At 37.6% G+C, this 27,685-nt stretch overlaps 1 protein-coding gene and 1 non-coding gene across 3 annotated transcripts in view; one reads left to right on the top strand and one right to left on the bottom strand.

The window, feature by feature from the left end:
- Positions 1 to 27,685, top strand: part of AGBL4 (AGBL carboxypeptidase 4) — a 1,508,442-nt gene that overhangs the window by 222,598 nt on the left and 1,258,159 nt on the right. The gene's annotated exons all lie outside the window — the stretch shown is intronic.
- On the bottom strand, positions 15,550 to 15,655 carry LOC132532488 (U6 spliceosomal RNA). Its single transcript, XR_009544442.1, has one exon. It is a non-coding gene; the product is annotated as a U6 spliceosomal RNA (small nuclear RNA).

Raw genomic sequence — 27,685 nt, forward strand, 5'->3', positions numbered from 1 at the left:
GAGCATTGGCAGGTTGGTCCATATTCCCAGCCAGTTTCTTTCTTTCCCTAGTGTGGCAGGGCTCTGGAAAGGGGGATTCCAGGGTACATTGGAGAGGTCATCTGTTCAGGGAAGTCAGGTTGGCATCTTGGTAGTGTCTTCCAACTTATAAAGCAGAACAAAGTGTTTAATAATCAGGAACTAAAGGTAAGAATATAGCAGATGAGATTTGGGGTCTCCATTTTGGAAAAAGCTAGTAGGTTTATTTTAAGTATATGCCAAGGGGCCCATGACTTTATTAATTATTGCCTGAGCCCCACAGGTAACATGTAGATGGGCTAAAGGTAATTGTGTGAGGAAATGGTGTCAGAGTTAGAAATAGAACTAGAAAGCTAGATCAGAGAAGAGAGTAGCTCCCAAATAGGGGGAAAGCATATATATGTTGTTAACTTTGAGTCCCATCAATTTAATCTGGGCCTATATTCAGCACAGGAGCCTGTGTAACCTCTGCATCCCTGTAGGTCTGAACTCACATTCTACGGTCATAGCTAGGAACATTCTAGGCTGCACTCATTTTGGGACCCATCTTCCTAAATGAAGTGGTAGAGTATGTTGACCCAACCTCCCTTCGGAGAATGGAACAGTCCTTATCAATATTGTCCCACATTGATGACAAGTTCCTGTAGAGACCCACAAGAGAGTCCACTATGTTGTTTCTGATGAAGATCACCAGTGACAGTGGAGAGAGGGCTCTTTTAGAGACATATACCCATCATACCTATGTGGGAATCCCAGGATTCCCTGACTAGGGCCCTGGATGATGGAGTGGGCAGGTAGTAACCAAAAGAGCCATCATCATTACAGTGTACTGGTTTTTTTTTCCCTTATTCAGCTTTTGTAGTCTTTACCTTGTAGTCTGACAAGGTTAGCCTTGGAGTGATTGAGGGAATTGAAATGGGAAGCAGGTGAGGAGGGTATCTAGGACTAAGTAGAAACTATTTGTTAAATACTTTCTGGTACTTATTTTTTAAAAAGTATCTTTTTTAGGTCTTTCTATTTGCTTCCTACACTTATTGAGTCACTGTAAACTCCTCCTGTCTTTCTCATTAATAAATAAATAAAATCTTAAAAAAATGTGTCTCTATGACTGGAAAATTGGGTGGCTTTGTCAATGAAATATAATAAATGGACATTTTTGTAAATATTAAGAAGGTTTAGTATAGTTACTTCATTGACACTTTAGCCAACTGAATTCTAGGGGGTGCATTCCCCTTCTTTTTTTATTAATTGAGCTTAAGGGTTATAGTTTTTGGAATACTGTAACATGGATATATCTATTGAAGCAAAACAGGAGAGCATATGGCTCATAAGGTTTTTGAGCTTTTTCCTGTTTGATCTGTAGCCCGCATAAATTTATAAAAAATACCAATTGAAAAAAAAACAAACATATTTTTGTTTACCAAACATGGGCAGGTGAGTTACATCAATCTGCCAGAGAGCATTGGCTTTTATCAATGGGGATTAATCTTAAATGTCTGAATAGCAAGATCTTAATTAAACAATCCAGGAGCAAGTAAAGTGCTCTCACTATGGCAGGTCAAGCATTAAAATTTTAAGACGCTTGTAAAAAAAAAATGAGAGAAAAATTTTAGGATATGAGTAACTTTAGGAGTCATTCACACACCCATAAATTAAAAAAATGTTTAGTTTTAAATCTTACCATATGAGCAGTCGGTTCTTCATGTGTAGATTGTACCTATAATTATTTACTTGAGAGAAAATAACATAACGTGTACCAAGTTAGAAGTTTAATGGTTAGAATTGGCTTGAGTTCCTTCATATGATTTTAGAAGGCTCTTTATTAAAATATACCAGTATGTTATAGAAAGTTAATACTTAATGTGTTAACATGATAAAATGCTTACTATTTTTTTAATCACTTAAACAATTTAAACTTAGTTTGTTAGGATCTTTGCTTATCATAAAGCTTATCACACCCTTAGGGCAGCTATAAACAAGGGTGGGTACACAACTTAATTGATCTTTCACTTAAAAAGCTAAGATAAGCCTCATAGCTTAAATGTTCAAAAATAAATTTTTACTGTTACATTTCATTTAGATGACAATATTAGACTAAATAACTTTGTTGAATCACATCTGCCAAATAAAAAATTTTTATCAGGCCAGGAATATCATGTTTAACCCTTCTTTCCTGGCAAGGCCACTGCTTTACCCTGACTGGGTCATTAGAAAGCCAATCCAAACGTGGAATTTGTTACAAACAGTGGCAGTTGGTATTGGGGTGCTGGTAAGATTTAGAATTTTTACAAGAGTGAGAGAGACTGCAGAGGGGTCTTACCATGCTTAGATATCTCAGAAAATCTCTAACTAATGAATTGATGCTTATAATAGCTTTCATAAGGACGAAACTGTCTTATATTTTAGTCTGGTAAAGGTGTGCCAACTCTATGAGTCAGGATCTTTAAAATCACATTCAGCTTAACTAAATCTTATTTAAAACTTGAAACAAACTCTAATTATTTTAGAGGGTTAACACACATTAGTGAAAACAAGGTTAGCATATAGACTTAAAACAGACATTCTTGGTGAAAAGAAAATTTTTCCATTTGAAAAGCGGTTTTTGGATTTTTAGCTCACAGCCACTCCCCCCGCCCCACCCCCAAGAGGGGTGGGTGTGGCTAGAGGAATGATTGACTGAAGTCTTTGCCAATCTGTGGAGCAGTAGTTCTATTATGTGATTGGCTGTGCGGATGGAATAGGCGGGCTTAGTTTACCACTGCCTGCGGAGAAAAATCTTCGGAAGTTTCTTTTCTGGGCTATGGTACATTTTAGATTTTTGAAGAAACAAATCATTAAATTTCTATCAAAAGTGGGTGCTGGTTCTCTGATTAATAGCTTTTAAGTTAGAGAGAATGTCTTGTTTGATTGATTTCTTTCTTTCTTTAAAGAATAGCTTGCTAGCCAGATAAGATTTCACTCAGAATTGGTTTAACACTTTCTGAGAGCTCTGGCTGCCACAAAAAAGCTTTATCTCTTGGGTTTTTCCTTTTAAGCAGTAAATAGCAGTTTTAAGACCATGCCTAGGTCCACTTTAATGTCTGATTGACTCAGAAATTGGGTGAGGGTATAGAACAAAATGCCACAAAAGTGGGAGAGGAAAAATTAGGTCAGACTCATTAAGATAAAACAGGGGAAGGACACTCAGTTTCTCAGAGCCTGGCCAGGGTTCTGTTCCACTGAGGTTGCTTCTCTGCGTCCACTCCATGAGCTTCCCTGGACCATGAAGGATAGGGAGAAGGAGAGAAAGATCACAGGGACTCAAACAAGAGCCTTGGGGTTACCTTCCGATGTACTTTGGTACTGCTTCTGGATTTCCTGGAGCTAGGGTCCCAATCCTCTCTGGTTGTGCCGGAGTTTTTTTTTTTTTTTTCAACCACGTGAAGCACACGATGCCTGATGGGCTGATTTTTTCTCTTGGGGTCGGGAAATTCTGCCCCACGTTGGACGCCAGATTTTGGTATCTCTCTCTCTTTGGTTGGGGTGGTCTCCAGGGGAAAGGTAACGGGCTGGTTCTTTCTCACTCACGACAGGGGTGACACGAAGTAAAAGACACCAGGGGACTCTTAGTGTGCCTAGAATCCATAGAATCCGTTTATTTGCAGAGTGGACATGAGTTAAATAGAAAAGCAAATGAAGGGAATATTACTGAAATATGTCAGAAATTACAGGTTTCTTAAAGGTTGGCATGCCCTTAAGGTAGGGGGCTGGTATGAGAGGAATTGATGAGATACAAGACAGTTATTCTCCATGACACAAGCAACTTAATTATCCAAAGGTATTTGAGAGAAGCATAGGGGTTAAACCTGTAGGGTGAGACAGAGAGAAGATGGATATCAAAAAGCCATATAGTTTGGAATTTCTCTTGTCTGGGGTCTGAGGTGTATGATGAAGTGTGTGATAAGGTGTGTTCTTCTGTGATCAGAAGGTGACTTTGAATAAGTGAATCTGTGGCCACGTGACCTGCGGTTAATGGAGGGAAGTACTGGGGTTTCTGTGGGCCTGAGAGTCAAGAAGGAAAGAACCAAGTCTGAGTTTCCCCCCTTATGCTCATTCAGTTGAGAGAGACTTACCAAGAGGTTATCTTCTCAGACCTCCATCCAGGGATGGGGGTGGTTCTCCCTAAGCTCTATCAGGCTTACACATGGTCCCAACATGCACTTTTACATTAAGCTATATATTTCCCCCTAACTTATGGATATGTATGTACATGTGCTCCACCTCATGGGCCCTGGTCTATATCTAGGTTCTGTGGCTTTGTTAGGAAGTGCACCATCTGAAATGGAATTGAGCAGTCCTGTTAGCTAGTAATGGTCTCACCAGAGTATTAAATCTGGAGGGTTGAAACAATCTGAAATGAAAAATGTCGAGGTGATACTAGTTGCACTGATTTGGTCATGCCCTTGGGCACTTTTTTAATGCTTTTGGTCATCTGGATATTTCCAGTGGTTGAAAGTCTGTTCATATCTTCTCTCCATTTTTAGTGGGATTTTTCCCCCTGAGTTTTTTCTTTTTCTGTGTTTTAGTTGTTAGTTCTTTGTCTCATGTGTGTATAAAGTGTATAAAGATCATCTCCCATTCAGTATGGTAATGATTTTTGAGTAGGTGTTCCTTTTACCATAAAGATCTTTTCTATTTGATGTTTTGATTAAAATATGTGTAATTCTTAATTTTTATGAATAATTTAATACTTTAAATCACTATTTTAATTAATGCTCTTAATTTTTTTATTTATAAAATAGAAATATTGACAAGACCATAGGATAAGAGAGGTACAATTCAACACAATTCCCACAACCAGAACTCTATATCCTATTATCTCCCTTCAAAGCTTTCCTATTCTTTATCCCTCTAGGATTATAGACCCAGGATCATTATGGGGTGAAGAAGGTAGAAGGTTTGGTTTTTGTAATTGCTTCCCTGATGAACATGGACATTGACAGGTCAATCCATGCTCCCAGCCTGTCTCTCTCTCTCTAGTGGGGCAGATATCTGGGGAGGTGGGGCTCTGGGACACATTGGTGGGGTAGTCTGCCCAGGGAACTCCGTTTGGCATCATGGTATCATCTGGAACCTGGTAGCTGAAAAAGAGTTAAGAGATAAAGCAGAACAAATTGTTGACTAATTATGAACTTAAAGGCAAGAATATTACAGATGAAGATGAAGATTTTGGGTCTCTGTTTCCTAGATGTGACCACAGAATGCAAGCTCAGACCTACAGGGATGCAGAGGTCACATAGGCTCCTGTGCTGCATATAGGCTCCAGATTAAGTTGATAGAGTTTACAGTAACAATATTTATATACTTTTCCTGTATTTGGGAGCTACTCTCTTCTCATATCCAGCTTTCCAGTCCTTTTTTCAGCCAGGACATCAACTCCCCAGACAATAACTTGGGTCTACCTTCACATTCAATGTCAGGGTCAAGCAAAAACTAGTAAAGTCATGGGCTCTTTGGAATATACCTAAAATATACCTACTAGCTTTTTCCAAATGGAGACCCCAAATCTTCAGCTGTAATTAGTACTTTTAGTGCATTATTGATTTAATACAATATTTTTTATTAGTGATTTAATAATGAATTAGAAGATTGTGAAATTATAGGTCTGCACTGCATCAACCACCATAGTTCTGTGACTGCCCTCCTGCAATCTCTGCCAACCAAGGATAACAACCTTTTTTTTTCTTTCATAAAATCTTAGCAAGTTTGATTAAAATTTTTTAACATGTTCATGTATTATGGTTCTTTAACTTGCATATGTGCATGAAGCCATGTTTGTAGTTATCTTTCATAGAAGTGCAGGTCTTTAGGTGACAGATATAAACTATAGCAACAAGAGACCTTGAACACAGACACCAATTTAAAGAGTCTCAAGATGTTATAAATGATATGAAAGATGAAATAAATGAAAAAAGGTGTAGGGAAATTAAAATGTATTATAGAAATACACGTAAGGGAATATTTTAAAAACTGTTCTTATTTTTCTTATACTTGAACATTCTCTACCCATTTCTTCTTCCTGTTCATATTTAACATTGTCTTATATTTTTATGTCATGTTATTCTGTGTCTGTTTTATTGTATATCTCCTCATCAGTTAATTGCACATTGTTTCTTTCTCTGCAACACTCCTTTTAGTAACTTGTAGGCATGTCTCATAATTACAAATGGCTTGTACTCTTTTTGATTGCTTCTTCATATTTTAATGATAGTCTTTCAGGGTAAACCATAAGTGGCTGGTAGCTGAAGTCTTTTATAATTTTGAATATACTATTTTACTTTTCCTGGCTCCATTGTTCCTGCCTAAAAGTCTACAGTGAGTCTGATTATAGTACCTATATAAGTCACTTTATTCTTTCCCCTAGCAACTTGTAAAATTTTTCTGTGATAAATTCACAGTGGCATGTCTTGGTGATATAGGTCTATTTGGGATTAGGAATTTGGGAGTTCTCTTGGTTTCCTGAACATCTACATCCTGATCATACCCCAGACATGGACATTTTTCTATGAATGTTTTGAATATGGTTTTTCTTCCCTTTGTCTGCCCTCTTCTTGAGATTGAAATAATTATGACATCTAATTTTCTGATGGAGTCTTCAATTTCTTGAAGTGTTGTATCATTTTTCCTAAACTTTTTATCTTCTTCCACTTTGAACACAAAGTGTCCAGCTTCTCTTCTATTTCTGATTTTCTTTATTCTAGGTGGGTATTTGCTATTTGAGACTCGAATGCATTAAAATTGCCCTTAACACATTGCAATTCTTTATATATTTTCTGTCAAGTGAAACTTTGAAGTCTTAATTGACTTCTCTATATCCAGTTGAGTTTTGTATTTTTTTTTTTTAATCCTGACAATGTATTTCCTAGTTTGAATGAAAGTCTAGCAGAATATATTATCCTTGGTTGAAACTCTTTTTCATTCAGGGCTGAATAGATAGCTTCCCATTCTCTTCTGGCTCTTAGAGTTTTCATAGAGAAGTCTGCTGATAATCTTATGTGTTTTCCCCTGTGTGACTTTTTGTTTTTCTCTTGTAGCTATTAGGATCCATTCTTTATCCTTACTTATTTTTATTGTAACTATGATGTGTCTTCAGGACTGGGTAGATTCTGTTTGGGACTCTCTGGGCCTCTTGAATCTTAATGTTCTTTCTGTTTTTTAGGTCTGGGAAGTTTTCTTTTATTATTTCCTCTAGAATATTTACTTCCCCTTCCTCTCTTTCTTCCTCTGTAAGGCCAATTATATGAATGTTACTTCTTTTGAGATCATCCCATATGTCTCTGTTGTTGTTTTCAGTGTCTCTCAATCTCTTTTTGAGCTCTTTCACCTCTTTCTTAGTTTTCTCTAACTCATCTTCTGTCTGGCTAATTCTGTTTTCTGCTTCTGTTAGCCTGCTTTCCCTATCCTTAGCTTCTTTCTTCAATTCTGTTATAGTGCTAGCTTGTTCTGCTAATTGACCTTTTAGTTCAGCTATTTCAGCTTTAAGTTCTCTAATTACCTCAAGGTAGCTAGTATTTTACTTGAGGGTCTCATCTGTTGTTTCCCTAATTCTGATAGCCCTTTCCTCTATAGTTGTCTTCATTTCTGTGATTATTAGGTTTACTATTGCTTGCATACTTTTCTTATCTATGGTTACTTCTGACTGATTTGGAGTTTCTTCTGGGCTCCTGTCTTGATTCATTGTGGTAGCAGTTTTATTTGCTCTTGATTTAACCATTTTTTTATTGTTGTGTTTTTTATTTTTCTGTTCTTTTGTTCTTCAGTTGTTGTTTATGACAAATGCATTCACCAACCTCAGAAATTACAACAGTAGTACCTGAAGCAAGGATTGATGCAGTTTAATCAATACCATTTAGCCAAACAATACCTCCAGTCCAAGAAAAAATATCAACCAAATCCAAAAGAAAAATAAAAAGAAAGGAGAAAAGGGAAGGCAAGAATAGGTAATTATGAAAATCTACTGTCCACTGAAAATTCTAGGAATAGCAAAAGGAGAAAGGGAATTAGAGAAGAGAGACACACACACACACATAGAGTCCACTCTAAGTCAGATTTCTTCCCCAAAATAATTCATAAATGAGTATCAGTGAATTCAGAAAGCAAAAGATGAAAGAAGGAAGAAAAGAAGACAAGAACAAGAAAAAAAAGCAGTGAAAGGAAAGAGGTTTTTCTTTTTCTTTCTTTTTTGTATTAGCTAGAAGGAGGGAAAAAGGAGAGGAGAGTGGAGGGAAGAGGTAGAGTGAAACAAGTTCCTCTCACAATGGATAGGACACCCAGTAACTTAGCAATGGAAAAAATAATAACAGTTAATTTTGGTCAACCTGAAGAAGGAGTGGGGAAAAGGGACACATGTATATATATAATCATAATAATAAATTGGAGTAAAAAAACTCTCTAGCAGTCAGTCTGCAGCTTGGTCAGCTTCAAATTGGCTCTGGCAGCCTGAGCAAAGACAGCCAATTTTAAGAAGTATGCAGAAAAAAAAAAAAAAAAACTCCAGGTAGTGTTTCCCAAGCAGGGGTGAGACTCTGATTGGTCAGATATTTTGTTACTCAAATAGAGCTCCAGCCACTTAAAAAGAGAGAAAAGTTAAAGGAAGAGGGTTGGAATGACACCCTTGGTGACCCAGGAATCTTGGTAAAGAAAATAGCTCAGCAGGATGCCTGCTAGGAGCATGTGTCCAGCCCCTAGGGTTTGGTTCTGAGGCAGGGTGGAGGGGTGAGCGTCAGAAATAATCAAAAGATTTCCTTTTTTTCCCTCCGTTTTCTAACCCAAAAGTGAGCTATAGGACCCTTTCCTGATGTCATACTTAGGACCCCTTATTCACCCTCCTGCTGATAACCCAGTATCCTACCCTATCCAGCGAATCCTAGGTCACAGGCTGCTGCTTGTTGGAGCTTTCACCTGCAGCTGCGTCCAAGTCACCATCTTGGCTCCGCCCCCTACAATGTATTTCCTATGTTCATTCTCTGACAGCTCCACTGAATCTGCATCATAAATCTCCATCTGACCTTCATTTTGACTGTTAAAACCAGCTCCTTTCTGGGTTTCCTCTTTTGCTTTTGCTACTATTGTTGACCAGAAGATGGTACAAATTTTGTTCTGTATGTGAGTTGCAGGGGAAGTGGAGGCATTTTGAAGAAATGATGTATTATTATGGTGCTTGATGTTCCTTATACGGAGTCCTTGTGTAGCACTGGTGAGAGGAGGGAGATTTTAGATTTCCATCTCTTCTCAGACTGATTTCTGAAAGTAGAAACTCTGCTGTGAGCTCTATGTCAGTCACTCTTTTCTCCTGTAAGCAGTCTGATTCTGTTTACTAGGATCTTTATGACATTTGTTGACCCTCTGCTGCCACAACAGTAGAGTGTTCATTTCCTTGGCTTGCCTGGATGGCTCCCTGATATTCACTCTGGAGCTTCTGGCTTCCACAGCTCTGAACAGCAGTGCTTAGTTCCTTTCCTTTTGCTTACTCAGTTTTATTATTTATTTATTATTATTTTTACTTTTGTTGCCCTTGTTGTTTTTCATTGTTGCAGTTATTCTTATTGTTGTTCTTGATGTCGTTGTTGTTAGATAGTACAGAGAGAAATGGAGAGCGGAGGGAAAGACAGAGAGGAGGAGAGAAGACAGACACCTGCAAACCTGCTTCACTAACTGTGAAGCGACTCCCCTGCAGTTGGGGAGCCAGGGGCTCAAACCAGGATCCTTACGGCACCAGTCCTTGTGCTTCATGCCACAGTTCACTTAACCCACTGTGCTACTGTCCAACTCCATATTTATTTATTTTTATTGCCACCAGTGTTACTGCTGGAGCTTGGTGCCTGCACAGTAAATCCATTGCTCTCCATACAGAACTCAGAGAAATTGAGGGGGGCAAGTGAAATAGAGGAAAAGAGACATCTGTACCCTTGCTTCACTTCTTGTGCAGTGTTACCTATGTAGGTAGTGAACAAGATTTTGAACCTGGGTCCTTGTGCATGGTAACATGTGCTGTCAACCTTGTATGCCACTTCCCAAACCCCTGAGTTGTGGTTAAACTGCTTGATTACTAAGTGTTGCTAAGTATTTGAGGCAGCTGTGAATATGACAAAGTGCTGTACTTGTGCCTGAGATTTTCTCTCTTTTTTCTCTTGTTTCACAGTCATAAACCTTCAGAAAGTGCTAAGTCATACATCAATTTTTACTGTTTATCACCGTGTTCATGGTTAAATGTTTCTTGCTTCTTGAGAAACTTCTTTCACTAGTACATGAAAGCAGTTCTTATAATAACAAACTCCTTTAACTTTTGCATTTATGAGAAGTTCTTTTAGTTATTTTTTTTATTTGAAGGATAGTCTAGTAAGGTAAAGAATTTATGGATAGTAATTCTCTTTTTAAATAGTGGTTTAATAATGGTTAACAGTATTGTAGGATAAGAGAGGTACAAGTCCATAAAATTACCACCACCAGAGTTCCATATCCCAGCCCTTCCATTGCAAGGTTCCTATTTTTTTTAATCCCTCTGGGAATATGGACCAACATTCTTTATAGGGTGCAGAAGATGGGAGGTCTGACTTCTGTAATTGCCTCTCCACTGGACATTGACATTGGCAGGTTGATCCATATCCTCCATCCTGTTTCTATCTTTTCCTACTGGGATAAGGCTCTGGGAAAGTGAGGTTCCAGAACATACTGGTGAGGTCATCTGCCCATGGAATCCAGGATGACATCATGGTAGCGTCTGTAACTTGGTGGCTGGAAAACATTAAGATATAAAGCAGGACAAATTGCTAAATAATCAGGAGCCTATAGGTAAGAATAGAGCAGATAAAACTAAGGGTCTTCATGTTGGAAGAAGCTAGGAATTTTATTTTAGGTATATTCCAAGGGGCCCATGACATTAATAGTTTTTGCTTGAGCCCAAAAGCTAACATGCAGGTGGACTAAAAGTACTGTCTAGGAAGATGGTGTCAGAGTTGAGGATAGAACTAAAAAGCTGGATCAGGGCAGGGACTAGCTCCCAAATAGGAGGGAAGTTTGTAAATACCATTAGCTGTAAACCCCACTGATCTGAGCCAGAGCTCATATCTATTCGTATTTAGCACAGGAGCCTGAGTAACCTCTGCATCCCTGCCAGTCTAAACTCACAGTCCATGGTCACAGCCAGAAACATTCCAGGCTATGTTTATTTCAGGATCAGTCTTCCTCAAGTGGCATAGTAAGTTGACCCAGCCTCTCTTTGGAAAGTGAGGCAATACCTACTATTGCTGTTCTACCTTGAAGGCAAGTTCCTGTAGAGGCCAGAAGAGGGCTTATGGTGACATTCTTGATGGAAGTGACCAGTGATGGTGGAGAGAAGGGTCTGTTAGTGGTCTGGGACCATTTTATCTATGTGGGAATACAAGGATTCTCTGACTAGAGCCCCAGATGATGGGGTGGCCTGGTATTAAAATGTGCCAATCTCTTGCCCTTATCCATATTTTGTAGTCCTTACTTTATCTGACAAGGCTAGACTTAAAGATATTGAGGGAACTGAAATAGGGTGTAGGAGAGAAGGGTATATAGGTCAAAATAGAAATTATTTGATTAAGTAACTTACAGTGTCCTTTTTTTCTTTTTTTTTCTTTTTCTTTTAAAAATGAGACATTAACAAAACCGTAGGATAGGAGGGGTACAACTCCACACAGTTCCCACCACCAGATCTCTATCTCCCATCCCCTCCCCTGATAACTTTCCTATCCTTTTCCCTCTGGGAGTATGGACCCAAGGTCATTGTGGGTTGCAGAAGGTGGAAGGTCTGGCTTCTGTAATTGCTTCCCTGCTGAACCATGGGCATTGACTGCTCGATCCATATTCCCAGCCTGCCTCTCTCTTTCCCTCGTAGAGTGGGGCTCTGGAGAAGCAGAGCTCCAGGACACACTGGTGGGGTCCTCTGTCCAGGGAAGTCTGGCTGTCATCCTGCTGGCATCTGGAACCTGGTGGCTGAAAAGAGAGTTAACATACAAAGCCAAACAAATTGTTGAACAATTATGGACCTAAAGGCTGAAATAGTGCAGATGAAGCATTGGGGGGGTACTTACTGCAGACTCTTGTGTACTTTTGCTTTCAGGTATATATTTTGCCCTAGTTTATGGATACGTGTGAACATATGCTCTCTCTCAGGAGACCTGGTCTATATCTAGATTTTGGGACTTTGTTAGGAAGTGAACCACCTGGATGGGATTATAGAATACTATGAAAGGAACAGTCTCACCTGAGTAATGAAACTGAAGGATTGTCATTCCACACCTGATGTCTCTGGACACAGTCTGAAGTGAAGCATGCTGAGGTGGCACTCCTTCCATTGATTAGGTTGTAATCAGCGAATACAATATTATTTGATATGAATTGAGAGAAGAATGCAGAAAAGTGGGCCCCACCCTAAGGTTCTAGGACTGTGGGAAATATAGGCTCTATAGTGGAAATGTGAGGTTCCTGCTGTCTTAGAGTTCTAGAAGACAATGTATAGTTATTGTTATTATCACATTATTTGGTAATTGGGTTAACTTTGAAAAGTTCCTTTGTTAGGATTTGCTGTACAATACCCAACATCTTGTGTATAGCTGTGTCATTGGTTGCTTCTGTTCTCCATGGTCTAGGCTTTTGAGAGAGTCAACATATCAAAGACATAGCCTATATATTAAAAAGACTCAGTTCGTGTTTTAAAAACTTCGAGATATACAATCAATTTTTCTGCCTCTCATATTAATTTAATAGTGATTTATATGACTACAATTTACTCCTGTGTACATAGACACCATTCCCACCACCACCAGAAGACTGTGTAGCTTCCTACCCACCCACTCCCGCCCCTGCCGTTCTGGGAAGCCAAATGTCCATCATCCCCCACACCACAGGGATTTTACTTTGGTGTCCTACTTTCAATTTAGTCAGATCCTGCTTTTAAGTTCCCTTTCAGATCTTCTTTCTCAACTTCTGTTGATGAGTGGGATCATCCCATACTCATCTTTATCTTTCTGACTTAGCTCACTTAACATAATTCTTTCTAGCTCTGTCCAAGATGGGTCAGAGATGGTGGGTTCATTGTTCCTGATAGCTGCACAGTATTCCATTGTGTATATATACCACAGCTTTCTCAGACACTCATCTGTTGTTGGGCACTAGGGTTGCTTCCAGGTTTTAGCTATTATGAGTTGTGCTGCTATGAACACAGGTGCACACATTTCTTTTTGGTTGGGTGTTATGGAGTCCTTGGGGTATATTCCCAGGAGAGGAATTACTGGTTCATATGGAAGGTCCATGTCTAGCCTTGTGAGAGTTCACCAGACTGCTCTCCACAGAGGCTGGACCAATTGACATTCCCACCATCAGTGCAGAAGGGTTCCTCTGTCCCCATAGCCTCTCCAGAATTTGTTGCTGCTGTCCATTTTGATGTATGCCATTCTCACAGGAGTGAGGTGGTATCTCAGTGTTGTCTTTATTTGCATTTCTCTGACAATTAGTGACCTGGAGCAGTTATTCATATGTTTGTTAGCCTTTTATATCTCCTCTGAAGTGAATGTTTTGCCCATTTTTGAATGGGGTCACTTGCTTTTTTGTTGCTAAGTTTGCTGAGTCTTTGTATATTTTAGTGATTAGTCTCTTGTCTGATGTATGGCATGTGGAGATCTTCTCCCAAACTGTGAGGGGTCTCTTTGTTTGTGTGATAGTTTCTTTAATTGTGCAGAAGCTTTTCAATTTGATGTAGTCCCATTGGTTTGTTTCTGCTTTAGTCTTTCTTACAATTGGGTTTGTTTCATCAAAGATGTCCTTGAGGTTTAGGTGGGAAAGTGTTTTACCAATGTTTTCCTCTAAGTATTTGATAGTTTCTGGTCTAACATCCAGGTCCTTGATCCATTTGGAGTTGATTTTTGTTTCTGGTGAGATAAGGTGGTTCAATTTCATTCTTCTGCATGTTTCAACCCAGTTTTTCCAGCACCATTTATTGAAGAGAGTCTCCTCCTCCCATTTACTATTTTGGGCCCCCTTATCAAAGATTAGATGTCCATAGGTGTGGGGGTATAGTGTCTTTTTTAGGCCTTTCTACTTTCTTGATGCATTTATTGAGTCTAAGTCTACTCTCCCACCTAAGTACTAACTAGGCCCGACCCTGATTAGCTTCCAAGATCAGATGAGATTGGGCGTGTGCAGGGTGGTAGGGCCGTAGACAGAGTCTAAGTCTACTCGCTGCAGATTATTGCATCCTTTTACTTTAAGGTATATATTTTCCCTAACTGATGGATACCTGTGGACATGTACCCTATCCCTTGGGTCCTGGCCTATATCTAGTTTCTGTAGCTTTGTTAGGAAGTGCATCACCCAAAATGGAACTAGGGATTCCCATGTGCTAGGATTAATACCTTGGAAATGTCATTCCACTCTCTCCTGACCCGTAAGGTTTCTGTTGAAAATGTTTATGAAAGACTGTGTGTCATATTTTCTTTAGCACCCTGTAATACTTTTTCTTTGTCTTTAACTTTGACCATTTTACAGTGTTAGTTGGTATTTTGGGTGTAAGTATTTGGATGTTCTCTCAACTTCCTGAATGTCTATGTCCTACTTTATGTTGATTTGGAAAACAAATGTAACTGCTATTTTTTAAAATGTGGTCTGTTGTCTTTTCTCACTCCCCCCCTTCTGGAATTTCTATTACCCTTATATTTATCTTTTTAGTAGAGTCTGATAAATATTTTAGATTTGATTCACTTTTCCTAAACTACACTTTATGACTACACTTTAATAGGAGTGTACATAAACACCATTCCCACCACCAAAAGACTGTGTCCCATCCCACCCACCCACTCCAACCACCCCACTGCCTGGGAAGCTGAATGTCCACCCTCCCCTTCACCACAGGGTTTTTACTTTGTTGCCCTACTTGGATTTTCCTATCTAATAGATTTCTGTGTCTGTAGTGCTGTATTTGTTCTTTGTTCTATGGACAAGGGGAAGACTATTCAAGAAATGTTTGGCCACCACAATGTCTAACATTGCTATAAAAATAGCATCATTGCATAGAAACTTACTCTAGTGTGGTGGTGTGGTGGCCAGGCTGAAATTTGGGTCATGCACATAATAAAGTTGTACACTATCTAGGTGAGATATGTTAATCCTTTGATCCTTTTACTAAGGTTTGTTCTGACTTTCATTTTAATGATAGCTGTAATTATTTTTCTTATTTTTGTCCTTTGTTGTTATTATTATTTTTCTCCTTTTACAGTCTCAGCCTTCTCTGTGTACTTGCTGGGAATCCACATTTTTAGAGTTAGTCATATGCTAAAAATACATATTGTAAAGCAGGTGTTTTCAGTGCAGTATATGCAAAAAGTACCAGCTTAGAATTCATTCTTAAATAACTGATGGAAATAGAGTTATTTTCACTTAAAAATAGTTGGCAATAATAGATGTACATTAAATTTCCTTTTTTAAACAAGAGTAGATGCTAACTAGAATTTACTTATCTATTTATTTATTTAAAATATGGAATGCTTCATGAATTTGCATGTCATCCTTGTGCAGGGGCCATGCTAATCTTCTTGTATCATTCCAATTTTAGTATATGTGCTGCCGAAGCAAGCACCTAACCAGAATTTATAAACAATAAGTTTCATCTCTTTTTCTTTAGGTTACAAAATAAGCCACAAACTTAATCAGATCACATGAGAGTATTAACTTACATAAAAAATGCATATCTACATTTTTATTAAGATGGTAAAGAGGAAGATTGTGTAATCAGTCATTTTGCTCAATATGAACGTGATGTTGGGGAATTTCATACTGGATTTCCTTTTTTGCTCTTTGTATGAAAGTTTTAAACTACCGAACAATTATAAAAGACCCAAATTTAGATGGAAACTTATTGTGACATCAACTTATAAATATTGCTGTTACAATATAAATAAAACACAGATGTAGAAAGTGAAAAAGATCTTTATGCAAATGAAACTCTGGTTACTAGAAACAGAACATCTTAGACTAGATGATTCTTAAAGCTATGGGTTGTTTGGTTGATCTGCTGCCAAAGGAATGAAAGCTTGATATTTAAATTTCATGCAAAGTTTCATGGATCGTCTAAGCCTTGCTTTGGCAGAACAAAAGCAATCAAATCATGAGGAAAAGATACTGAAACTTTTATAGGCTTTGATTTGTTGAATGCATGGAGAAGCTTTGGATTCTAACCAGATGACTGTTAAAAACCCTTATTATGTTCCATTATGAACTTGGAATAGTTCAAATTATTTTGATCCTATCCTACTTTTGTTTACTTTGTATTCCAGTAAACTTGCTTATAACATTTTGTAGAATGACTAAATGCTGATGACTTTTATAATATACTTTTACCTTTTCAAGCTGTGCCACATCAGTTTTGAACAATTTCTTCATCTGTATATTTCTCTTTCAGTAAATTTTATGTATGTTTGCTTGGATATTCAAATTAGAGACCTGGCTTAATCCTTGATGACTCACTTGTTATTCATGGTCCCTCTTAAATGGAAGATCTCCCTTTAATTCTAACTTTACATGATTAATAAAGCCTTTAAGATATACTTGAAGTCTCTTGTTTGTTATCTTAGCGTGTTTGATACTTGATATTTGCCTTTTAAAATAGTTATTTTGGTTAAATGAATGTTTAGTCATTACCTATGCAGTGGTACTCTGGTACTGACTCCTTTCTGATATCAAGACTTGCCTCTTTTGGGAGTAACCAGATTTCCCTCAGTAGCCAGAGGCTTAAATGCCAGGTCCCCTTACATGGTAAAGCATTTGCTCTACCGGGTGAGCCAATTAATTTTTTAATCAAGGAAATATCATGTTGAGTTTAAATTAAAATAATTAAATTTTGATTTTTTTTTTATTCAAGAATTACATGTTAAAAATATTCTGTGGGGCTTGACAACAGCAGACTTGGTAGAACATGCACTTTTGTGAGGACCCATGTTAGTATCCCAGGCCACCACATATGAGTACCATGCAAAGGGGAAAGCTCAAAAGTTGTGAAGCTGTGCCATGGTGCCTCTTCTCCTTCTCTGTCTTTCACCTACTGCCTGAAAAATAAAGTAGGTTATTTCTCCTATAGTAGCCATAGTAGAGGATAAGAAAATCAATTGATTGGGTTCCTGGGCAGTAGCACAGCAGATTAAACCAAACATAAGCACCTACATAAGGATTCCAGGTCTAGCCCCTGCTCCCCACCTGCAGGGGTTCGCTTCTCAAGCGGTGAAGCAGGTCTGCAGGGATCTCTTTTTCCCTCCCCTTCTCTGTCTTCCTCTCCTCCTTCAATTTCTCTCTGTCCTATCCAACAACAGCAATAACAGCAACAATAATAACAATGGCAACAAAATGCAAAAAATGGCCTTGAGGAGCAGGTAGCAAGACCCAGTGATAACCCTGGAGGCCAAAAAAAAAAAAAAGTTGATTTATTCATTTAAATGGTATTTAGTTTAAAGGTAGGTAAGATCTTCTTATTTTGAGATATTTCCAGAAAATTGAAAAGATAACATTCTATATTATAAATACTTGAAATTTAGTTGTGCTTGGAAAAACTAATGACTAACACAGGATTACTTTTATATAAAGGGAAGCAAAGCATAGTCTACAGTGGTTTTAGAAAGATCATTAATTAAAGATCATGATAGGGGCTGGGTTGTGATGCATCTGGCTGAGTGCAAACACTATCATGTGCAATGGCCTACTTTCAACCCCCCAGTCCCCAACTGTAAGTGCTACAGGTGTCTCTATTATTCTCTTCCTATTTACCTCTTCTCATTTTCTGTCCTGTTAAATAAATATTAAGAAAAGATCACTATAATAACAGAGCAACTTCCTTAATTCTATATTTTTTCTAGAGAATTTTTTATTAGTGTTTTAATACTGGTTCACAAGATTGTAAGATAACAGGTACAATTCCGTACAGTTCCTTAATTCCATATTTATACACATCTTTATATGACTTTCAATGAGTGCAGAAATGTAGAAATTCTACTTCCAGAAAGGTCAAGTAAATATATTTTCTGTGTTTATTAAACTAAATGCACATCTCTGAACTTGATACATAAAACAAGCATAAGAAAACTGAGAGGTAAAATTAAAAGGGACAGACCAGAGTCTGAGAACCTATGAAAATAGAATAATATTGGTATAATCCTAGTAGAGAGCATTAACTCTTTTAAAAAAAATTTTATTTATAAAAAGAAAACATTGACAAAACCATAGGATAAGACAGGTACAACTCCACACAATTCCCACCACCAGAACTCTGTATCCCATCCCATCCCCAGATAACTTTCCTATTCTTTAACCCTCTGTGAGTATGGACCCAAGGTCACTGTGAGATGCAGAAGGTGGAAGGTCTGGCTTCTGTAATTGCTTCCCTGCTGAACATGGGCATTGACAGGTCTAACTTTTGACCCCACTTAGGAGTAACATGGACCTCCCCTCTCTTATTTCTTGATGTCAATGCAAGACAAGTGGAGAAGCTAAATTAACTGCAGTTGATAGTTCTAAGGGAGAACATGCCCTTCTTTACCAGATCACTGTTAAAAGTGAAATTTTAAAATACAAGATTTAAGCAGGATCAAATATTGTGAAATAATATACATAAGTTCATATTACATTAAAATACTTGTAGCAAGAACCAGGGAAATCTTGATTTGAAAGGTAAAGAACAATCAACAAACACCAACATTGAAATGACACAGCTGTTAAAATTTTGTCAAGGATTTTAAAACAGCAATCATAATACGTGAACAAGCTGTTATAGAGATTTAATTGAGGGAGATAGTTTAAATAATGAAAGATAACATACAAAAAAAGCCACATGAGAATCTTATAATTGAAAAGTACAGCAAATTAATAGCCTCAGTGATTTTATAGAAGAGAATGAAAAGGGCAGATGAACTAACTAACTAAATAAATAAATAAAACAAAATGAGAAAAAAATTACATCCAAGCCCTTGTCCTACCCCCACCCCAAAAAAAAGACAGAGGAAAGAATAAATGAACTTGAATATAAAACAAAAATTATTCATTCTAATTTTCAGAAAGACTAGAAAAATATTATCAGGGCATAATGACATAAGGAATTATAGCAGGAAGTCTAAGATTCTTGATATTATAGTCTCATAAAAGAAAAAAAAGTGATACTGAGAAAATATTGACACTTATCATGGCAGAGAATTTTTCAAATTGGTCGACACAAATCTATAGATTGAATGACACTCAAACAGGAGAAGCCCCCCAATAACTATGGTATAACGCACTAAAGAGTTAAACTCTTATGAACTTCAGAAGAAAATTATTTTAATGAAACCCGAGTAATAAACATTGGTGATAGGAAAAAAATCAATAATTAAAAATTCATCATGAGCAATCATGGAAGTCAGAACAAAGTCCTTCACACTCTTAAATGCTGATATAAAAGAACTGTCAGTTCTCATAATTCAGTGAAGATATCCTTCAAGGATGAAGAAAAAAAAGGTATTCTAAGATAAAAGGAAATTAATAGAACTGGCTTCTAAATACAAATATAAAATTGATACAAAGAAAGAAGCTCTTAACATGAAAAGAATACAATAAACAAGGACTCATAATCATCAAGAGGAAGAAGAAATACCAAAACAAAAATATAAGTACATGCAATTAACTTGTCTCCTTCTCTTAAAGTATTCAAGAGGAAGGATAGTAAAATAGTTCATTTGGATGGTGTGCTGCTTTACCACGTGTACAACCCAGGCTTAAGAACAGCCCCTACCACACTGAAGAAAGCTTTGATGCTATGATCTTTCTCATTCTCTCCCTCTGACTCTGTCTCTATATTTAAAATAATAAATGAGAGAAAATACTTTTAATAAAAATGTTTTAGTCTTACGTTATTTTTATTTATTATTTATTTAATGTTTGTGAGAAGGGAAAGAGAAAGGGTAGAGCACTGCTAAACTTTAGTATATGCAGTGCTGGGGATTGAACCATTCAAATCTTTTGCTTAAATAATTTGCTTTCTGCCAAAAATATTATATTTGAAAGCTGAAGTGAAATTTTAAACATTATTTGACATTGTTCACAAAGAATATAGTGAAAATACTCATGTGGGGGGGAAGTTTCACAAGCAGTGAAACAGGTCTTCTGGTATCTTTCTTCTTCTCTCCCTCTCTGATTCTCCTTCTGCTCTCAGTCCTATCTAAAAAGCTAGCAAATAAATACCATTAAAACTGTAACTTATCACTATCATATCTATTTTTTAAAAAATATTTTATTTGTTTATTGGATTGAGACAGTCAGAAATCAAGAGGGTGGGGGAAGACAGAGTGAGAGAGACAGAGAGACACCAGTAGCCTTGCTTCATCACTTGCGAAGTTTTCCCCTGCAGGTTGGGACTGGGGGCTTGAACCCCGGTCCTTCTGCATTGTAACATGTGCATTCAACTAGATACGCCACCACCCAACCCGTAGCTTTTTTTCTAGAAGAAAAAACTATAATTACTTGAATGCCATGAAAAATAATGTGAAACTCACAGAAAAGATACAGAAAATAAAAAAGTTAAAGCATTTTCTTAGCTTATCAATAGTTACATTAAATATAAATGGTTGAAATGTAGCAATCAGAATATAGAAATTGACAGTGTGATGAAAGTTTATAGATGACCCAAATATATACTATCTATAAGAACTTGATTTAAATAATATGGATAGCTTGAATATGAAATAATAGAAATACCAATCAGATAATTACCAGGAGTAAATATATTATCATCAAATAGACTTCAGTTCGAAGAAGATTGTCAGAAACAGAGAGAAAACTATAAATAATGGCATCTCATTTCACCAATGTGTTGTTCACCATACACTCTGGCAAATTGTTCTAAAGAATTCTTCTGTGCACTAACTTTACCCAGTTGCCATCTCAGAACAGCCATTTAAAAATCACCCCAAATTAAACAAAATGAATCACCTTATTGATGTTAATGATGATTATAAGGCTACTATTATCACATATCTGTAGTTTCCTACCTCCCTATGATATGTATCAGCTTTGTAAACTAGTCATTGGTATAGCCTTGGTAGAATGGAAGTTCAGTGGAATGAAAATCAGTAGGTTTAAGTAATTCATGGGAACTTTCGTCTTCCATATTTTAGGCATGAAAAATTTTAAATTAATTAAATTATTTATTTATAAAATGGAAATACTGACAAGATCAAGGATGAGGGGTATAATTCCCACAACCATAACTCTGTATCCCATCCCCTCCCCTGATAGCTTTTCTACTCTTTATTCCTCAGGAAATATGGACCCAGGGTCATTATGGGGTGCAGAAGGTGGAAGGTCTGGCTTCTGTAATTGCTTCCCCATTGAACATGGGCATTGACAGGTCGATCCATACTCCCAGCCAGTATCTCTCTTTCACTGGTGGGTCAGGGCTCTGGGGAAGCAGCTCCAGGACACATTGGTGGGGTCATCTGTCTGGGGAAGTCTGGTTGGCATCATGTTAGCATCTGGAACCTGGTGGCTGAAAAAGAGTTAACATACAAAGCCATATAAATTGTTGATTAATCATGAACATAAAGGCTGGAATATTGCAGATGAATATTTGGGGTCTCTGTTTTGGAAATAGCTAGTAGGTCTATTTTAGTTATATTCCAAAGGGCCCATGGCTTTATGAACTTTTGCCTGAGCCTGACATCTGATATGCAGGTGGACCCAAGTTAATGTCTGGGGAGATGATGTCATGGCTGGTAAAAGGGATAGAAAGCTGGATCAGGGAAGAAATACTCCAAAATATAGGAAAAATGTATAAAAATTTGCCAGACTAGCTTTGCAGGTAGGAGACATATGACCAGGGACTCATGGCTGAACTGTACGCAGTATCTCTTTATTCATGCAGAACACAGCACAATCTAAGCTAAACAGCACAAGCTAAGCTAAACTAAACTAAACTAAAACTCACAATGCTGTCCTTAGATATACTTGCCAAGTAGGGTGTAAACAGAATGTGACATAGAGAGAGTGGAGCAAAAAGAGATTGGTGAAAATCAGGGTGTGACAAGGGGAGGGGGCGGAGCAGGTGAGAATTCTACCACTGAACCACCAATGCCCTGGAGGGAGGGTGGTGCTTAGTTAACAGTGGTTTATGTAAATAGACTGCAGCTTTAAGTGGGGTCAAACCAATGCCATGTAGGCATGCTGGTGCTTAGTTAACAGTGGTTATGTACATAGAATATAGTGTTAAGCAGGGGGGATTAAACCAAATGAAACAGAAGGGGTTTTTAGAAGCAGAATTAGAAGCATACCAACAAAAATTGATGACTGTAGACCCCATTGATTTGATCTGGGGCCCATATTCAGCATAGGAGCCTATGTAGCCTCTACATCACTGTAGGTCCAAACTCACATTCTGTGGTCATTAGTAGGAACATTCTGAGTTGCACCAATGTCAGGACTCATCTTTAGGTGGTAGATTCTTCTTCTTCTAGCTTTTGCCAGGTGGTAGATAGAGTATGTTATCCCACCCCTCTTCATAGGATTGGATATTTGATACAGTTGTTGATTCACATTGAGGGCAAGGGGTCCATTATATTGTTCCTGATGGAGATGACCAGTGATAATGGAGAGAGGGATCTATTCGAGGTCTAGGCTCAAGGTGTTTGTGTGGGAATCCCAGAACTCTCTGATTAGAGCCCCAGCTGATGGGGTGACCTGATAGTAACTAATGAGTCATCATTAAAGTATGCCAGTCACTTGTCCTTATTCAGCTTTTGTAGTCCTTACTTTGATAAGATTAGCTTTGGAGTGAGTGAGGGAAGTGTAGTAGAAAGTAGGTGAAGAGGGTGTCTAGGTCTAAGTAGAAGCTATTTCATTAGGTACTATTTCATTTATGGTGTCTTTTTTAGGTCTTTCTACTTGCTTGCTTCATTTATTGACTCACTGCAAACTATTGTGCACTTATCTTTTAAGGTATATATTTTTCCCTAATTTATGGATGCATGTGTACATCTGCCCTATCTCATGGGACCTGGTTTATATCTAGGGTTTGAGGCTTTGTTAGGAAGTGGACCCCCCCCCCCCAATGGAATTAAGGAGTCCTGTGAGAAAGGAATGGTCTCACCAGAGTAATGAGGCTGAAGAGTTGACTTTCCAATGTCTGACATCTATGGACACATTCTGAAGAGAAGCATACCGAGGTGGTACTCATTGCATTGAATAGGTTGGGATCAGCAGATGCAGTACCAGTGGGTATGAATTGAGAGTAGCATGCAGTAATGTGAGCCCCACCCTAGATGTTCCAGGACTGGGGGAAATTTGGGCTTTTTAGAGGAAGCAGGAAGTTCCTGTTGTCTTAGGGTTTAAGAAGGCAATAGAAAATAGTTATTGCTATAATCAAATTATTTGTCAGTTGTGTTGATTATGAAAATATCATTGTTAGGATTTGCTGTATCATACATGACCTCACCACAATTTGTCCTTTGATGCTATATATATATTGTAAAGTAATAGGCATGGAATTTAAAGTCTTGAACTGAGTTAAAAGCATTTTAGTTGTCATTAATTAGTAATTCCAGTTAGCAGTGCTTTCTGTTTAAAAAAGCTATATCCAGGTGTTCTGATTTCTTATCTTGAGTGATATAGCTATCACTCAAATGTCAAAAGCTTACTATAAATATTATAAACAAAATCAGTATTGTGTAAGAAAGATCATGCTATTAGCTGCATGTGCTACACTTTTGTTGTGACTTGACATTATGCTTGGTTAATGCTTGACATATTTTCATTGTGTCATGTTGTGATTAATCTGATCTTGCAGTGACATCTCACTGTCTCTCAAAGACTCTAATTGCAGCATTTAGTGATGATTTAGTTCTTTTTTGAAAAATAATAGTCTGTATATGTAGGTAGATTGTTAAGCTGTTAATACATAATGAGCTTTCTTCTTTTCTCTCATAATCATGAAGAAATGGCAAACTACGGGATAGTTGAATTACATATACGTATCTACTTGCATATATATATATATACATTACATTACACATATACATGTGTGTTCATTGTATGGACTTATATATGTATATATAGTATGCATATCTGTGTAGGCATGTATGCATTTATTTTATGCTAGTCCCTATTGCTGGATATTACTGGGCTGGTGCTAGCACTACTACAAATTTTCTGCTCCTGATAACCAATTTCTATTTTCCTTCCTTCCTTCCTTCCTTCCTTCCTTCCTTCCTTCCTTCCTTCCTTCCTTCCTTCACAAAACTGAGAGAAATTGAGGGGGAGTGGATGATAGGTAGAGGTTGGGGGAGAAAGATAAACACCTGCAGACTTCTTTCAGTGCTCATGAAGCTTCCCTCATGTAGATGGGGTTGGGGGCTTGAACCCAGGTCCTTGTACATGTGTAAACTCAACAGGGTGCTCCACTGCCCCACTCCCATGCTTGGACTTTTAAAGTAAGTGTTCCTAAACATAAATACAGGGTCAGTAAATACAGGGATAATTGATTGTCCCTACTTTTTCTAGCCCAATTTACATACCTGAAAGGAAAGAAGATGGGTGCAAATATATCTCAAAGGCTTGTGATATTCCAAGATTTTAAATAGAATTCTGAAAAGAAAACTCCAATTTGTGACTATTTTAGATCACTAGTAGTCTTGGTTTACATTCTGACCAATAGAGAATAGTGAACAGAAAAAAATCTTGAACTTTACACACTCATGTCTCTTCTGAATGAGATTATGTCACTTCCTGAAATTCATTTTTAAATTTTGATTTAATAATAATTGAAAAGACCATAGAATAAGAGGGGTACAATTCACATAATTCCCTCTAAATTTAAAATATTACAAAGGTGCTGCTTTTACAGGGAAGCTTATTCTGTTCTAAACATTGAAAAGGCATTGAAAAGTTGTGAACTGATCAGTCAATTTGTATGTAGCAGTGTATATTTTCATATACAATTACTGACCTATGCTTTCAAATATGATGTTTTGTCACAGACACAAGCTGTTTATTTCTGGATAAATCTGTCTTTAAAAAAGTTCCATATCCCATTCCCTACATTGGATGCTTTCCTACCCTTTATCCCTATGGGAGCATGGACCCAGTATCATTATGGGATGCAGAAGGTAGAAGGTCTGGCTTCTGTAATTGCTTCTGTGTTTGACATGGACATTGGCAGGTCAATCCATACTCCCAGCCTGTTTCTGTCTTTCCATGGTGTTTTTCCCTAGGCAGGGCTGTGGAAAGGTAGAGTTCCAGCACATATTGGTGAGGTCATCTTCTTAGGGAACTTACATTGGTGTCTTGATAGGGTCTGCAACTTTGGTGTGCCTGTGACTTTACTAATTATTGCCTGAGCCCCACAGGTAACATGTAGATGGGCTAAAGGTAATTGTGTGGGGAAATGGTATCAGAGTTGGAAATAGAACTAGAAAGCTAGATCAGGGAAGAGAGTAGCTCCCAAATAGGGGGAAAGCATATATATGTTGTTAACTTTGAGTCCCATCAATTTAATCTGGGCCTATATTCAGCACAGGAGCCTGTGTAACCTCTGCATCCCTGTAGGTCTGAACTCACATTCTATGGTCATAGCTAGGAACATTCTAGGCTGCACTCATTTTGGGACCCATCTTCCTAAATGAAGTGGCAGAGTATGTTGACCCAACCTCCCTTCGGAGAATGGAACAGTCCTTATCAATATTGTCCCACATTGATGACAAGTTCCTGTAGAGACCCACAAGAGGGTCCACTATGTTGTTTCTGATGAAGATCACCAGTGACAGTGGAGAGAGGGCTCTTTTAGAGACATATACCCATCATACCTATGTGGGAATCCCAGGATTCCCTGACTAGGGCCCTGGATGATGGAGTGGGCAGGTAGTAACCAAAAGAGCCATCACCATTACAGTGTACTGGTTTTTCCCCCTTATTCAGCTTTTGTAGTCTTTACCTTGTAGTCTGACAAGGTTAGCCTTGGAGTGATTGAGGGAATTGAAATGGGGAGCAGGTGAGGAGGGTATCTAAGTCTAAGTAGAAACTATTTGTTAAATACTTTATGGTACTTATTTTTTAAAAAGTGTCTTTTTTAGGTCTTTCTATTTGCTTCCTACACTTACTGAGTCACTGTAAACTATTATGCACTTTTACATTAAGCTATATATTTTCCCCTAACTTATGGATATGTATGTACATGTGCTCTATCTCATGGGGCCTTGTCTATATCTAGGTTCTGTGGCTTTGTTAGGAAGTGTACCACCTGAAATGGAATTGAGCAGTCCTGTTAGCTAGTAATGGTCTCACCAGAGTACTAGAGCTGAAGGGTTGACATTCCAAGCCTGGTGTCTCTGGACCTAATCCGAATTGAAACATGTCGAGGTGGTACTGGTTGCACTGATTTGGTTGAGCTCAGTGCAGTATCAAATGGTATGGATCTAGAGAAGCGTGCAGGAAAGTGAACTATCCCTCAGAGATTCCAAGATAGGGAGAAATATGGGTTTTATATAGAATGGGGAAGGTTCCTGCTGTCTTAGATTTTAAGAAAGCAATAGATACTTATTATTGTAACCAAGTTATTTGGGAATTTGATTTACTTTGACAACCCCATAGTTAGCATCTGCTGTATCATACAAGACCTTACCATGATTTATGCTATTTAATGCTATTTACATATACCTGTATCTTATATAGTTACAGAACCAGTTGCTTCTGTTCTCCCTGGTCTAACATTATAGGTGGTTTAATACTTCAAAAAATATTCATTATTATAAATGTATTAATAATTTAAGTCTACTGTTCAAATTCAATCAGTTGACCAATTTGAAACCTTAAATGCTTAGACTGAAGGAATATATACTCAGAACTGGGGTCTATGTATCAAAAAGTTCAAAAAATTTAATCTAATTTTCCCTTCTCATATTGATTGAATAGTGATTTATAAGACTATAAGTTAATAGGAGTGTATATTAGCACTATTCCTGCCACCAAAGATCTGTGTTGCTACCCTTAGCCCCTACCCTTTAGTGAAGCTGGACATTTACCCTCACCCTTTTCACAGTTTTTTACTTTGGTGCAGTCTGAAATTCTTTTGGTTTCTTCCCCCATCATTATTATTCAGATAATAATCACTCAAGTACCAGCTTAAGATTTCACCTTTCAGTCTTTGTTCAAAAAATAAGATCCCCCATAGAATTTAATATCAGATTATAATTATTTATTTCAAATCTCTCCTGACCTTCACTATATAGGCATAGACTTTTTTATTTATTATACTCTTTAATGTACTCAACAGAATTTAGTGACTTCTCATCATCATATGTAGGTTCTTCAAAACATTAAAAGAAATTTCATATTACAAAAGCAAGTCCTTGAAGATTACTCTTTCTTTCAAGATTAACTGTAAATGTGTAATAAAATGACTTTGTATGAAATGATATTTTTCTGAGAATCTGCACTATATAGGAAAAGTAGATGCTCTGTAAATGTTCCACATTATTGATTTTTTTAAAAATACACTTTAAGGGAGTCAGGCGGTAGCACAGTGGGTTAAGCACAAGTGGTGTAAAGCACAAGGACAGGCATAAGGATTCTGGTTCGAGCCCCTGGCTCCCCACCTGCAGGGGAGTTG

This window comes from Erinaceus europaeus, chromosome 13, assembly GCF_950295315.1.
Source record: "Erinaceus europaeus chromosome 13, mEriEur2.1, whole genome shotgun sequence".
Taxonomy (NCBI): Eukaryota; Metazoa; Chordata; class Mammalia; order Eulipotyphla; family Erinaceidae; genus Erinaceus; species Erinaceus europaeus.